Raw genomic sequence first — 14,879 nt, 5'->3', positions numbered from 1 at the left:
ATACAAATATAATTAAATTATTACATAATTAATACATAATTATTGTTATGCATAAACAGTAATATATTATTACAGTTTTATATCTATATACTCAATAGTATACAGATACACACTACACACACACATACGCACATGCACACGCACACATGCACATACACAAATGTATACATCCAAGTGTTTCTGGTGCTATCTCCATATATTAATACTTTGGGTGGGAATAGTCAATCTGGAAAGATCAAGAGTAACCAGCTTCAGATGGAAAAGGCAGTAACCAAAGGAGACACAGGACACTGTGCTCAGGCCACCTGTGGATATTTTTCTTTTAACAGAATTTGAATATTCTGGTTACACCTGCATTTGATATTTCAGGCAAAGCTGTTTCCACAGATCTTAGCCATTCCCTTGATGTTTCTGACCCAAGCACAGCACAGAGCCATTTGTGGCTGGCTTACAAAGTAAGGCAAGAACACAGTAGAAGTTTCTCCAACCCCAGCCCTTTCCCTCCAGCAGAAACCTTTGCAGATCCACTTGGAGACTGGCCCAGCAGCAGGATATTGGGAGCCCCTTGACATTCTCTTGGTTGCTGGTACCTGGTCCCACCACGAGCACTGCAGTTGGAAAGCTGCAGAGGCAGGGGCCCTGCATGCACCTGGAGGGCAAGGTTCTGCAACTCACATCCCACTAACGGGGTCACTGATGGCTTCTTGGCACAGTAAGGGCAGCACATGGAGCTCCCAAGGGTGAGGAGCTGGACTTCAGTCATATTGGTCTTTGGTCTTGTCTTCACACCCTCTCCTTGAATCTCCCTCTCCCTCTGCCAGAAAAATTGCAGATCCCTTCAAGAATAATCTATGCAGCCTCCTTATCAAAAAACTCTCACACCTCAACATGATCTTTCCATGCTGAGTTCTCTTAATTTTCTGGTCTAGAGACTCTTTACTGGGAAGGCTTTGGGAGAGGCAGCTTGCTCCCCTAAGGAGATGCTAAGAAGTTGACGGGGGCAATATTGGGCTGTGGTGAAAAGCACAGGCTCAGACATCCATTGACTCTTGATCCCAGTCCCTTGCTGTGTCACCATGAACAAGTTACTCAACCTATCTAATCTTGATTTTCTCATTTGTAAAATAGAGGAAATAATACATACTTCATATCGTTGTTGTAAGGATTGGCTGAGATGTGCCTGGAAACTACCTATCACAGTTTCTGGCCCTTAGTAAACAGTAAATTACTGTTATAATTATGACTGCAGGGAGCCCTCTTCTCCCCATTCTTTCCAGATGCTTAGTGAGGACCACTGTGTGTAACCAAATCTTCCTGATGGGGACCTGTGGCCCATGAGAACCCTACGGAGTCAGAACAAAGATCTAGAACCACTGCACTTGCCAATTCTGCCCAACCTCATACATTTGGGCACATATACTTGCTACCCACACTGGACTGAAAGTGTCTTGCAGAAATGTCATATTCCTTTTGTATCCTCCACAATGTCTACAAATCCCAGGGTTGGGCATGCTATTAATATTTGATAAATGCTTGTTGATGAATTGTTGGTAATAGTACACTGGAAAGTAATTAGGATGAACAGTGCCCTATCATCATCGGAAAGCATCTGGCATCATGGAAAATTATTTAGTGCCTACCATTCATCCATTTAGTAGAAATAGCTCCCTGCTTATAAATTAGAAACCCTAATTATCTTGATGGATGCTTCTTTTGCAGCCTCAGGTAGTTTGATTTTGCTTACTGTTAAGGAGGTGTTCAAATTATTTAAAACAATTATTCAAATTGTTTTGCAAAGCCTGGAGAGCATCATAAAAGCTCTAGATCATAAATCATAAAGAAAAACAAGACAGAGGTAAAGTCGCAGATGTGACCTTTGTTTTCAGTATTCCTTCCAATGAACAGCTTGTAACTGCCACGATGTCAAAGCCATGGCCGCCTTAGTTTTCATGTAAAGTATTTCTGCCTTTTTCCAATCAATGAACAGTGTCTGCTATGGGCCAGATTCTATACTGAACTCTGAGGCTGTAACTGTGAAGAAGACGGATAAAGCCCCCGTCCTCCTGGAGTTCACAGTCTCATGGCCTTTGTGTTTGGTGGGGTACTTGTGTCCTTCAAAGATGTGGTCCATTAACCTAGGGATCAGCACTTTGCAACATTCTGTGTGGTCAGTTTTAGAGAGGCAGCTCCCAAAAGACAGGGCCCATGTGAGGTCCATAGTATGATGCCTAATGTGCCACATGGGGGGTCGCCCCCTGCAGCCTCCAGCCTGGGAATAGAGGAGATGCAGAACTGAAAAGAAGATGGGATCTGAACAAAAGTCTGTGTCCACAGGAGACATGCAGGAGAAAGTGAATATCGAGTGAGTGAGAGAAACAAAAGCCAAAATGAGGCTGGGCGCAGTGGCTCACGCCTGGAATCCCAGCACTTCGGGAGGCTGAGGCAGGCAGATCACTTGAGGTCAGGAGTTCCAGACCAGCCTGACCAACATGGGGAGACCCCATCTCTACTAAAAATACAAAAACTAGCTGAGCATGCCGGAGCATGCCTATAATCCCAGCTACTCAGGAGGCTGAGTCAAGAGAATCGCTTGAACCCGGGAGGCGGAGGTTGCAGTGAGCCACGATCATGTCACTGTGCTCCAGGCTGGGTGACAGAGACTCCATCTCAAAAAACAAAAAAAAAAAAGTCAAAATGGATGCATCTTCAGGAAGTGAATCAAAATCCATCCCTGCCTGTGCCAGGCCCCATGGATACACAAGAGAGCCGGAGAGCCACACAGCTGACAATGCAGCAGGGGAGAGAAATCATAGACTCCAGCTACACAGTTACTAATTTCAGCTGGGAAAGATTCTCCAAGGGAGAAATAGGGGTTCTATGAGCGCATCTTACAGGGACCTATCCTGGCCTGAAGGGACTGCTATATCCTTTCCCAGAAACCTAGACATAAAAGATGAAGTAAAATAAACATGATAGAAGAACTGGACATGTGAGTAGATAAGGAAAAACCAGAAATTCCGACTTAGCAACTGGGAACATGACGGTGCTGTTTATGAGGTGGGGAATCCTGGAGACAGCAAAGGTTTGGAGGAAGGATATTAAGTTTGGCTTGGGATATGCTGAGCTTGAGATGCCTAGAGGACATCAGAGAAGCCAAAGTGATCATTTAAATTGTTCCACAGAGGCTGGACACGGTGGCTCACACCTGTAATCCCAGCACTTTGGAGGGCCGAGACAGGTGGATCACTTGAGATCAGGAGTTCGAAACCAGCCTGGCCAACATGGTGAAACCTCATCTCCACTAAAAATACAAAAATTAGTTGGGCGTGGTGGTGCATGCCTGTAATCCCAGCTACTCGGAGGCTGAGGCAGGAGAATCACTTGAACCTGGGAGACAGAGTTTGCAGTGAGCCAAGATTGTGCCACTGCACTCCAGCGTGGGCGACAGAGCAAGACTCAATCTCAAAAAAAAAAAAAAAATGTTCCATAGAATCTTCCAGTGACTTGGCAGTAGAATCCACATTTAGGATAGAAGCCACACTTATAGAAGCCACGCTTTTTTTTTTTTTTTTTTTTTGAGACGGAGTCTGGCTTTGTCGCCCAGGCTGGAGTGCAGTGGTGTGATCTTGGCTCACTGCAACCACTGCCTCCCAGGTTCAAGTGATTCTCGTGCCCCAGCCTCCTGAGTAGCTGGGATTACAGGCACGCACCATGATGCCCGGCTAATTTTTGTATTTTTAGTAGAGACAGGGTTTCACTATATTGGACAGGCTGGTCTCAAACTCCCAACCTCGTGATCTGCCCGCCTCGGCCTCCCGAAGTGCTGGGATTACAGGCATGAGACACCGTGCCCAGCCACGAAGCCACACTCCTTACCAAGGCTTTTGGGGTGGTGGACCTTACTGACTAGCACAGCCTCATCTCATGTTTCTCTCTCTCTTACTGTGCTCCACCCACAGCAACCTTCTCTCTCTTTCTTGAGCACACCAAGCATGGTCCTCCTTGCCTGGACAGATCTACCTCTGGATTTTGCACAGCTGATTCTTTCTTACTATTCACATTTAAACCTAAACGTCCTCTCATCAGAAAGAGCTTTCCTAACTATAAGAGGTATTCATATCCTATCACCCTGTTTTATTTTCTTCGAATGCCTTTTGCTCTCTGAAATTATCCCGTACACTCGTTTGTGTCTGTCTGTCGACACCCTAATTTTACCCAGAATGTAAGCTGGTCCATGTGGGTGGGGGGACCAACCCTGTCTTGTTCAAGGATGTACTGTAAGTACTTAAAACATGGCCTGGAACATAATGGAAGCTCAACAGCCATGGAGTGAATGGATAAGATATTAAGGAACAAGTAATATATGTGGATTTGCAAGTGAGATAAAAAGGTCTGACTACAGGTAAATACCTGGGAGTTGTCAGTGTACAGATAACAACTGAAGCCAGGCAAGTAGTGGGTCTAGGGAAAAAGATTAGAGTTAAAAGAAAAAAAAAGCCAGTCTAGGCTGGAGCCCTGAAAAACACCCAATAGATCAGGTGGGGCTCATAATGGAAACTGAAAAGGAACATCCAGAGAAGGAGGGAGGAAGAGGCCTAGGACAGAGAAAGGAAGAGGAAATTTGGAGGACAGAGCAGTAAAAAGATTCAAATGCTATTATGAGACCAAGCAAGACAAGAATTACAAAGTGTATTTTAAATGTAGTGCCTTTTTAAAATTTTTTATTTTTAATTTTTGTGGGTACACAGTAGGTTTATATATTATATATAATTTATGAGTTACATGAGATATTTTAATACAGGCATACACTGTATAATAATCACATCAGTGTAAATGGGGTATCCATCACCTCAAGCATTTACCCTTTGTGTTATGAACAATCCCATTATACTCTTTAGTTATTTTTAAATGTACAACTGAATTATTATTGACTATAGTCACCCTGTTGGGCTATCAAATACTAGGTCTTGTTTATTCTTTCTAACTATTTTTTGCACCCATTAACCATCCCCACTTCCTCCCACCACCACCCCCCACTACCCTTCCCAGCCTCTTGCAACCATCCTTCTACTCTCTATCTTTTCTTTTTTTTTTTTCTTTTTTTTTTTTCTTTTTTTTTTTTTGCTTTTGAGATGGAGTCTCCTCACTCTTTCGCCAGGCTGGAGTGCAGTGGCATGATCTCAGCTGACTGCAATCACTGCCTCCCAAGTTCAAGTGATTCTCCTGCCTCAGCCTCCAGAGTAGCTGGGATTACAGGTACACACCACCACACCCAGTTAATTTTTGTATTTTTAGTAGAGACAGAGTTTCACCATGTTGGCCTGGATAGACTCAATCTCCTGACATCGTGATCCACCTGCCTCCGCCTCCCAAAGTGCTGGGATTACAGGTGTGAGACACCTCGCCTGACCTACTCTCTATCTTTATGAGTTCAACCGTTTTAATTTTTAGCTTCCATAATTAAGTGAGAACACGCAAAGTTTGTCTTTTGGTGCCCAGCTTGTTTCACTTAATGTAATGACCTCTAGTTCCATCTATGTTGTTGCAAATGGCAGGATCTCATTCTTTTTATGGCTGGATGGTACTCCCTTGTGTCTATGTACCACACTTTCTTTATCCATTCATCTTTGATAGACACTTAGGTTGCTAACAAATCTTGGCTATTGTGAATGGTGCTGCAGTAAACCTTGGAGTTAGATATCTCTTCAAAATCCTGATTTCCTTTCTCTTGGGTATACACCTAGCAATGGGATTGCTGGATCATATGGTAGCTCTATTTTTAGTTTTTTGAGGAACCTCCAAACTGTTCTCAATAGTGGTTGTACTAATTTACATTCCCACCAACAGTGTGCAAGGGTTCTCTTTTCTCCACATCCTCCCCAGCATTTGTTATTGCCTGTCTTTTGGATAAAAGCCATCTTAACTAAGATGAGGTGATATTTCATTGTAGTTTTGATTTGTATTTCTTGGATGATCAATGATGTTGAGCACCTATTCATTTGCCTGTTTGCCATTTGTATGTCTTCTTTTGAGAAATGCCTATTCAGATCTTTGACCCACTTTTAATCAGATTATTATTATTTTTTCCTATAAAATTGTTTAAATGTAGCCAGGCATGGTGGCTCACACCTATAATCCCAGCACTTTGGGAGGCCAAGGCAGATGGATCACTCAAGGTCAGGAGTTCGAGATCAGCCTGGCCAACATGGCAAAACCCCATCTCTACTAAAAATACAAAAGTTAGCTGGGTGTAGTGGTGGGTGCCTATAGTTCCAGCTAATCGGGAGGCTAAGGCGCGAGAATCGCTTGAACCCAGGAGGCGGAGGTTGCAGTGAGCCGAAATTGTACCACTGCACTCCAGCCTGGGTGACAGAGTAAGACTCTGTCTCAAAAAAAAAATTGTTTACATGTAATGTTTGAGCAGACAGGTTGACCTTGGAGGGAAGAGTTTGGATGACAAGTCTGCTGGTGGCAGGAATGGAGTGGGGTGAGAAGTGAGTGGGTGGTGGGATGGGAACACAGGGAGAGAAGAGGTTTTTGGAGAGAAGATAACGCAGTTGGCAGATTCTCTAGAGCCTATCAAGGCATTGCCTTGTGGGATGAAGTCATTATAAGTTTGGGGTCTCAAAAAAACAATGGGCATAGGGATCATGCAAAATCCTGAATTTAGGCACAAAGCCTCAGCTGCCCACGTATAAAACAGGCCAGTGTGAAACTCCCACTTGCTCATGCTTCTGAGGAGAGTGTCTGTTCATCTGACACTAAGGCAACACTGACCTTTATAGCTCCAACCGAAAGCTGATGATTCTGGCTTTCAAGTCAGGGATCTGTGGTTATCAGCCCTGGGTAAACTTGACAAAAGGAGTGACGGGCAGAATTGCCTGGAGCAGTGATGAGAAAATCCAAAACCAAAAAAGATATATAGGATGACTCCTCTGGGATACTTGGACATGCTCCCGGAGGCTCTGCAGTTAACCTGCATATAGGAGGGGAGGAGCCTGGGATTCTGTCGCTGACACTCCAGCTTGTGTTGCATCCCCTCCCCACTTTTCCCAAAGGCACAGCAACTCCTTGGGTCATCGTACATTGGCAGGAGGAAGCTGGGTTTGCCATCAGACAAAGAGGATGTTAACCTCGGTTAACAAAAGTAAAACATTTGGGAGGCCAAGGCGGGTGGATCACCTGAAGTCAGGAGTTCGAGACCAGCCTGACCAACATGGTGAAACCCCATCGCTACTAAAAATACAAAATCAGCTGTCCATGGTGGCGCATGCCAGTAATCCCAGCTACTTGGGAGGCTGAGGTGGGAGAAGAGGCTGAGGTGGGAGAATTGCTTGAACCCAGGAGACAGAGGTTGCAGTAAGCCAAGGTCACACCATTGCACTCCAGCCTGGGCAACAAGAGCAAAACTCCATCTCACAAAGAAACACAAACAAAAACAAAAATAAAACAACAGGAATGCCAACGAGGAAAGGCAGCTCTGGGTCAGCAAGCACACCCTTCTTTGTCCAAAGGGCAGAACCCAACACCAGCAGCAAAGAAGGAGCCCAGGATAAGCTGGAGGAAGACATCAGCTGGCAGCTGGAAAGGCTGCTCCAGGGCATGTCAGGCAAACTAAATGAACTCAGCCACACCTATTTTATAAAATAACAATCATGTCCGATATATTATTCTCGTCTACATCTCAAAAAGTACTTTCACATACATTATTTCTTCTCATTAATCAATGGGGAGGAACATATTCTAGAGTGGCTCCTGGAAGAGAATGGTCTAGATTTATTTGAGCATAGCGAGGATAACAGTGTTGGTCCAGCTCAGAAGAAGCAAGTTAGGCTGCCAGGGTCACCCCAGGCAGACACACAGCATGGAGATTTCAGCACGGGCCCTTGACCCTAAGATGCACAGGAATGGAACACTCAGGCTTCATTTTAAGCTTTCCCTGCTTGTGAAGGTTAATTTCAGGTGTCAGCTTGACTGGATTAAGGGATACCCAGATAGCTGGTAAACCACTATTTCTGGGTGTGTCTGTGAGGGTGTATTCAGAAGAGGTTGGCACTTGAATCACTGGGAAGATCCACCCTCACCCAATGTGGACCCAATCAGCTGAGGACCCACATAGAACAGAAGGGCAAAAGAAGGGTGAATTTGCTCTTGCTGTCTCTCTGCTGGGGCTGGGACACCCTTCTTCTCCTGCCCTAGGCCATAGGAACTTCAGGTTCTCTGGCCTTTGGACTCTGGAACATACATCAGCTGCCTCCCAGTTTCTCAGGCCTTCGGCCTCAGACTTCCATTTCACAATATCAACTCGTCTGGTTCTCAGGCCTTTGGGCTTGGACTGAGACATGCTTCAGGCTTCCCTGGTTCTCCAGCTTGCAGCTGGCCTGCCATGGGACTTCTCAGCTTCCATCCTCACATAAGCCAATTCCCCTAACAAATCCCCCTATATATTTATGCAAATATATAATTATATATAATCTCCTATTGGTTCTGTCTCTCTAGAGAACCCCAATGAACACACTGCTCTACACAGCTCTACAGTAATGGAGGTCTAAATGATAATCTAAGTAAAATGTTTGCTAACTACCTGTCATCTCTAATTAGCTACACCATTAGCTAGATCAAATAGCTAATCAACTAGCTAGACCAACATGCAAAGGAGAGAATCCTCCTCTCATTACACATCCTTCTGGAAAGGCTAATAAGTGTAGAAGAAAGAAAAGTGTCAATCGCCTAACTCAGGATCAGCAAACTTTCTGCAATGGGCCAGGAAGTAAATATGTGAGGCTTTGTAGGCCACCGTGGTCTGTTCCAGCTACTCAACCCTGCCACTCTAGGGTGAAAGCAGCCAGAGACAATATGTAACAAACAAATGAGTGTCAACTAATGAGAAATAAGGGCTGGACATGGTGGCTCATGCCTGTAATCCCAATAATTTGGGAGGCTGAGGCGGGTGGATCACGATGTCAGGAGATCGAGACCATCCTGGCCAACATGGCGAAACCCTGTCTCTACTAAAATACAAAAAATTAGATGGGCATGGTGGTGCGCACCTGTAGTCCCAGCTACTCAAGAGGCTAAGGCAGGGAAATCACTTGAACCCAGGAGGCAGAGATTGCAGTGAGCCGAGATCACGCCACTGCACTCCAGCCTGGGGACAAAGCGAGACTCCGTCTCCCCCCACCAAAAAAAAAAAAACCCTGCAGGGCAGCAAACAAGAGAGGAATTGCAATGCAGGAGACACAAATCTAGCAAGCAGCTAAATCATGTTCCCTCCAAGTGAGGTTGAGCAAGAGCTTTTAGAGGTTTACTGTAAATTTACACAAGTGGGACAATTTAGCATGGTCTATGATTAATGGTGATTGATTGACAGCTTAGAATGTCTCTAGCTGATGATCAGCTTATGTTGGCACAGCTCTCTCCCCAGGAGATTTGTGATCAGGCCCAATATAAATAGGTTAAACTAAATGTACCTGCTTCTTCAGGATGTTTACAGTTTGGCCCAGTTCCACAGGTGACATTCTGTCTGGGTGTGTATAGGCCTGGGTCCAACTCTTCCTGCTCACCCACCAACTTTTTAGATGCCTCTGACACAGCCATTTCCATCCTGGATTTGCTTTCATATAAATATGTTTGTTTCCCAAGAAGACTTTATTTCTGAACCCTGAAATTTGATTTCACATAATTTCCATGTGTCAGAAAGTACTGTTCTTCTTTTGATTTTTTTAACCATTTAAAAATATAAAATCCATTCTTAGCTTTCGGACTGTATCGGAAAAAAAAAAAATGTGTAGGGCTGGTTTGGCCCACAGGCCATGGTTTGTGAACCGCTGATCTAACTCACAAAAGATCGCCAGCCCAGATAAGATTTACTAATTTTCACAAACCTTCAGGGATCAGATAATTTCTATGCCATTTTGACTGTTTCAGAGCACAGGTCAAACAACAATAGCTAACATTTATTGTGCATTTACTATGTGTCAGGCAATGTGTTACGTTCATTCTACCCACTATTTAAATAGTCCATGTTCCAGAATACTAAACTGAGGCTCAGAAAGGGTGATTTGCCAAAGGTCACAAAGCTAGTAAATGAATGAAAGGATCAGGATTTGAACCTGGGTCCTCTGCCTCCCAAGCCCACACTGTTGCTTTGAGGGTATGAAGGCATCACATCTCTTCTGAGTTTTGAATCAAGTGAAAAATATGCCTGGGAGTAAAATATTACTTTTAATGGCAAAAACGCGCAATTACTTTTACACCAACCTAAGAGCCATTACAAGATCTCGACATCAAGTTAGATTCTAGGCCAAAATGAACTTTGCGAACCACCGTGTCTCCATCTCCAGGCCTGCCCCAGTGAGCTTAAAAACGTTCAGAAGGGCCAGGCACGGTGGCTCACGTCTGTAATCCCAGCACCTTGGGAGGCCAAGGCGGGCAGATCGCCTGAGGTCAGGAGTTTTGAGACCAGCCTGGCCAACGTGGTGAAACCCTGTCTCTACTAAAAATACAAAAATTATCTGGGCGTGGTGGCGGGCGCCTGTAATCCCAGCTACTCGGGAGGCAGAGGCAGGAGAATCACTTGAACCCAGGAGGCGAAGGTTGCAGTGAGCCGAGATCACGCCATTGCACTCCAGCCTGAGCGACAAGAGTGAGACTCCGTCAAAAAAAAAAACAAAAAACAAAAACAAAAAAAACCATTCAGAGGGCAGAGCAGAGGATGCATGCACGTGGAAAATGAGAATAACTCTCTTACCTACGTTCAGCAGTGCTCTAACAATTGCAGACGATTATACCCCAGAGGTCGCAGGAGGAAAAGACTTAACCCTGAAGGCAGGCAAGCCCCTGGGAGAGCCAAGAAGAGGCAAAGCTTTACGTGCCCTCTAGCCCGCTACCCACTTCCAGAGCCAGGTAAGTCAGTTCTCCTTCTGAGCAGGTGAGGATTCCCTCCTACGGCTAGATGAAGAGTGATTTCTATAAACAGCCCCGGCTCCGGGCAATGTGTGTACCGCCATGATCATCACAAATATGTTTACATTTGCTAAGATCGCAAACAATCTAAACAACCACCGATAGCGCTGAGAGAGAATGGTGTCCGAGATATACTACTGAGTGAGAAGAGGAAATCACAGGTCACCCAGGACGTTACGCAGGGCGCACACTATTTGTATCAAAGAAGGGTGGTCACAGACGGAGGAGGCTCCCACCAGAGGCCAACGATCCCTGGGGAAACAGCGCCTCCTTGTGGCCGGAGAGCTGTATCTGCACCCCACACCTCCGCGTTGGAGGTGTCAGGATGGCTGAGGCCGCCTTGGAGGGCGCTGCTTCATCTCACCGACCCCTGGTGAAGACGCTAAGAAATGATGGTGCTCTGAAAGAAGTCTCTTCGGCTGTTTCGTTTATCCCATCAGAAAAGAACAGAGATTCAAATCTCACTATCACCATATTGCCTCTTCATCATCAGGATTAGCCACAGCACAAGCTATTGAGAAGCTGCTTGGCAAAACTCCTGTGCCCAAGAGAATTGTGTCTATGGGCTTCAGACACAATCTCTGCCAAGGAGAACCTGCAGTCTAGGATGAGGAAACAATTATAGAGAGTAGATAGATAAAAAGATATAAGTATTTACAAATCCACAGTATAGGGTTGGTAATAAATTACTAGAACAAACAGGAACTGATTTATTACTTACATCTTAGTTCTTTCCAAAAAAAATTGTGAGTTATAATATGAAACTGCAGAGGATGTCAAATCATTTAGGGACAGGGAAAGTGCAAGGCTTGGAGAAGGGAGGACAGAATTCCATCCCTGCCCCTCTCACTTCACACTTGGTGTGACTCTTCACCTCCCTTTGACCGGGAGTTTTGGGGGCACCAAACTCTAGGTGAAAACCTCTCTATACAATCAAGTCAAACTGAGGGAAGAGAGACCCTCTCATATTGTTTTATACTGTTTTATACTCAGTACTTGTTTTAAGAAAAAATGACAAGGAAGTAAAACCAAAGACAGGCAGTAGACGGAATATACAGTTGGGTTTTACTCCGAGACATTCCATTGCCCAGGGACGAGCTGGAGACAGATGCCTTCCTCTTATCTCAACTGCAAGGAGGGCTTCCTCTTTTACTAATCCTCCTCAGCACAGACCCTTTACAGGTGTCAGGCTGGGGTACGGTCAGGTCTTTCCCTTCCCATGAGGCCACAGTTCAGACTATCACATGGGGAGAAACCTTAGACAATACCTTAAAAATCTACATGATTTTTAACTGTGAGTTAAAAATCAACTCATAACTTAGAAATCGATGTTATTCATAGATTCCAGACATTGTATAGAAGAACATTGTGAAGGTCCCCGCCCTGTTGTTTCTCTCTGACCACCGGTGCACGCAGCCCCTGTCACGTACGACCTGCTTGCTCAAATTAATCACGACCCTCTCATGTGAAATCTTTAGTGTTGTGAGCCCTTAAAAGGGACAGAAATTGTGCATCAGGAAGCTCAGATTTTAAGGCAGTAGCTTGCCGATGCTCCCAGCTGAATAAAGCCCTTCCTTCTACTACTCAGTATATGAGAGGTTTTGTCTGTGGCTTGTCCTGCTACAAAACCTCTTGGTATGATACTCAAGACTAATATTAAAACTGACATTAACCATCCTCCAGGAACTAAGTGGGGTAAGTCAGGAAGTCAGATGTTTATGGAATTATCTCTAAAACAAAAATGACTAGTAAAAGGTTTAAGACCTAAGTGATGAGATAATCTGTACAACAAACCCCTATGACACAAGTTTACTTGTGTGACAAATCTGCACTTTTACCCCTGAACTTAAAAGTTAAAAACAAAAAAGGTACATTAGAACCTAGTCCTTTAAAATCTAGACATAATTTTTTAAATATATTAAGTACTTTGAGAATTTTACTTAGAAGGTTCTTTGTGGGGAAAAGAGAGATGAGACTGTTACTGTGTCTATGGAGAAAGAAGTAGACATAAGAGACTCCATTTTGTTCTGTACCAAGAAAAATTCTTCTGCCTTGAGATGCTGTTACTCTGTAACCCTACCCCCAAACCTGTGCTCCCTGAAACATGTGCTGTATCAACCCAAGGTTAAATGGATTAAGGGCTGTGCAGGATGTGCTTTGTTAGACAAATGCTTGAAGGCAGCACACTTGTTAACAGTCATCACCACTCCCTAATCTCAAGTACCCAGAGACACAATACACTGCGGAAGGCCACAGGGACGCCTGCCAAAGAAAGCCAGGTATTGTCTAAGGTTTCTCCCCATGTGATAGTCTGAAATATGGCCTCATGGGAAGGGAAAGACCTGACCGTACCCCAGCCTGACACCTGTAGTAAAAGAGGATTAGTAAAAGAGGAAGGCCTCTTTGCAGTTGAGATAAGAGGAAGGCATCTGTCTCCAGCTCGTCCCTGGGCAATGGAATGTCTCGGTGTAAAACCCAATTGTATATTCCATCTACTGAGATAGGAGAAAACCGCCTTAGGGCTGGAGGTGGGACACGCTGGCAGCAATACTGCTCTTTAAGGCATTGAGATGTTTGTGTATATGCAATCAAAAACACAGCACTTTTGTCTTTACCTTGTTTATGATGCAGAGACATTTGTTCACATGTTTTCCTGCTGATCCTCTCTCCACTATTACCCTATCGTCCTGCCACATCCCCCTCTCCGAGAAATGCCCAATAATGATCAATAAATACTAAGGGAACTCAGAGACTGGTTCCGGCACGGGTCCTCCATATGCTGAGCGCCAGTTCCCTGGGCCCACTTTTCTTTCTCTATACTTTGTCTCTGTGTCTCTTTCTTTTCTCAAGTCACTCATTCCACCCAATAAGAAATACCCACAGGTGTGGAGGGGCAGGCCACCCCTTCAGTTCTTCACTTAATCCAAGCACATTTTTCTGAAGAAAACAGCACAGGAAACATCATAGCAAAATAGGCGAATGAAAAGTGACAGTTCTCTGGAAGAGAACCATCATTATAAAGAAAATTTGGGCTGGGCACAGCAGCTCATGCCTGTAATCCCAACACTTTGGGAGGCCGAGATGGGCGGATCACCTGAGATCAGGAGTTCAAGACCAGCCTGGCCAACATGGCAAAACTCTGTCTCTACTAAAAAATACAAAAATTAGTTGGGTGTGGTGGCAGGGGCCTGTAATCTCAGCTACTCAGGAGGCTGAGGCAGGAGAATCACTTGAACCCGGGAGGTGGAGGTTGCAGTGAGCCAAGGTGGCACCACTGCACTCCAGCCTGGGTGACAGAGTGAGACACCATCTCAAAAAAAAAAAAAAAAGACAAAGAGAGAAAAAGAAAAAGAAAATTTGAATTCATATGAATTACTTTATTATACTTAACGTTTTATATGATTAAAGAAGCTTTTTAAAAATAATTCTTTAGAGAATCCTATATAATCAGTGTAGACAGAATGACAGAAAATCTCCTTTTACACATGTTGTCATTTGTTTCATACTAATTATTGCCAGGCACAAAGTGTGAGGATTTATAGTCCAAGCTATATAGAAATGTCATCATTAATACATAATGCATCACAATAACAACAACAAAAGAATGACTAGTGAAGTCTATAACAACACTTATGTGGAAAGTGCTGGGCCAGGCACGGTGGCTCACACCTGTAATTCCAGCACCTTGGGAGGCCGAGACACGTGGATCACCTGAGGTCAGGAGTTCGAGACCAGCCTGCCCAACATAGTGAAACAGCATCTCTACTAAAACTATAAAACTTACCCAGGCGAGGTGGCAGGCACCTGTAGTCCCAGCTACTGGAGAGGCTGAGGCAGGAGAATGGCTTGAACCTGGGAGGCGGAGGTTGCAGCGATCCAAGATTGTGCCACTGCACTCCAGCCTGGGCAACGAA

This window comes from Pongo pygmaeus, chromosome 9 (assembly GCF_028885625.2).
Source record: "Pongo pygmaeus isolate AG05252 chromosome 9, NHGRI_mPonPyg2-v2.0_pri, whole genome shotgun sequence".
Lineage (NCBI taxonomy): Eukaryota > Metazoa > Chordata > Mammalia > Primates > Hominidae > Pongo > Pongo pygmaeus.
The sequence above is the reverse complement of the archived record's forward strand: the minus strand, read 5'-3'. Positions refer to the sequence as shown.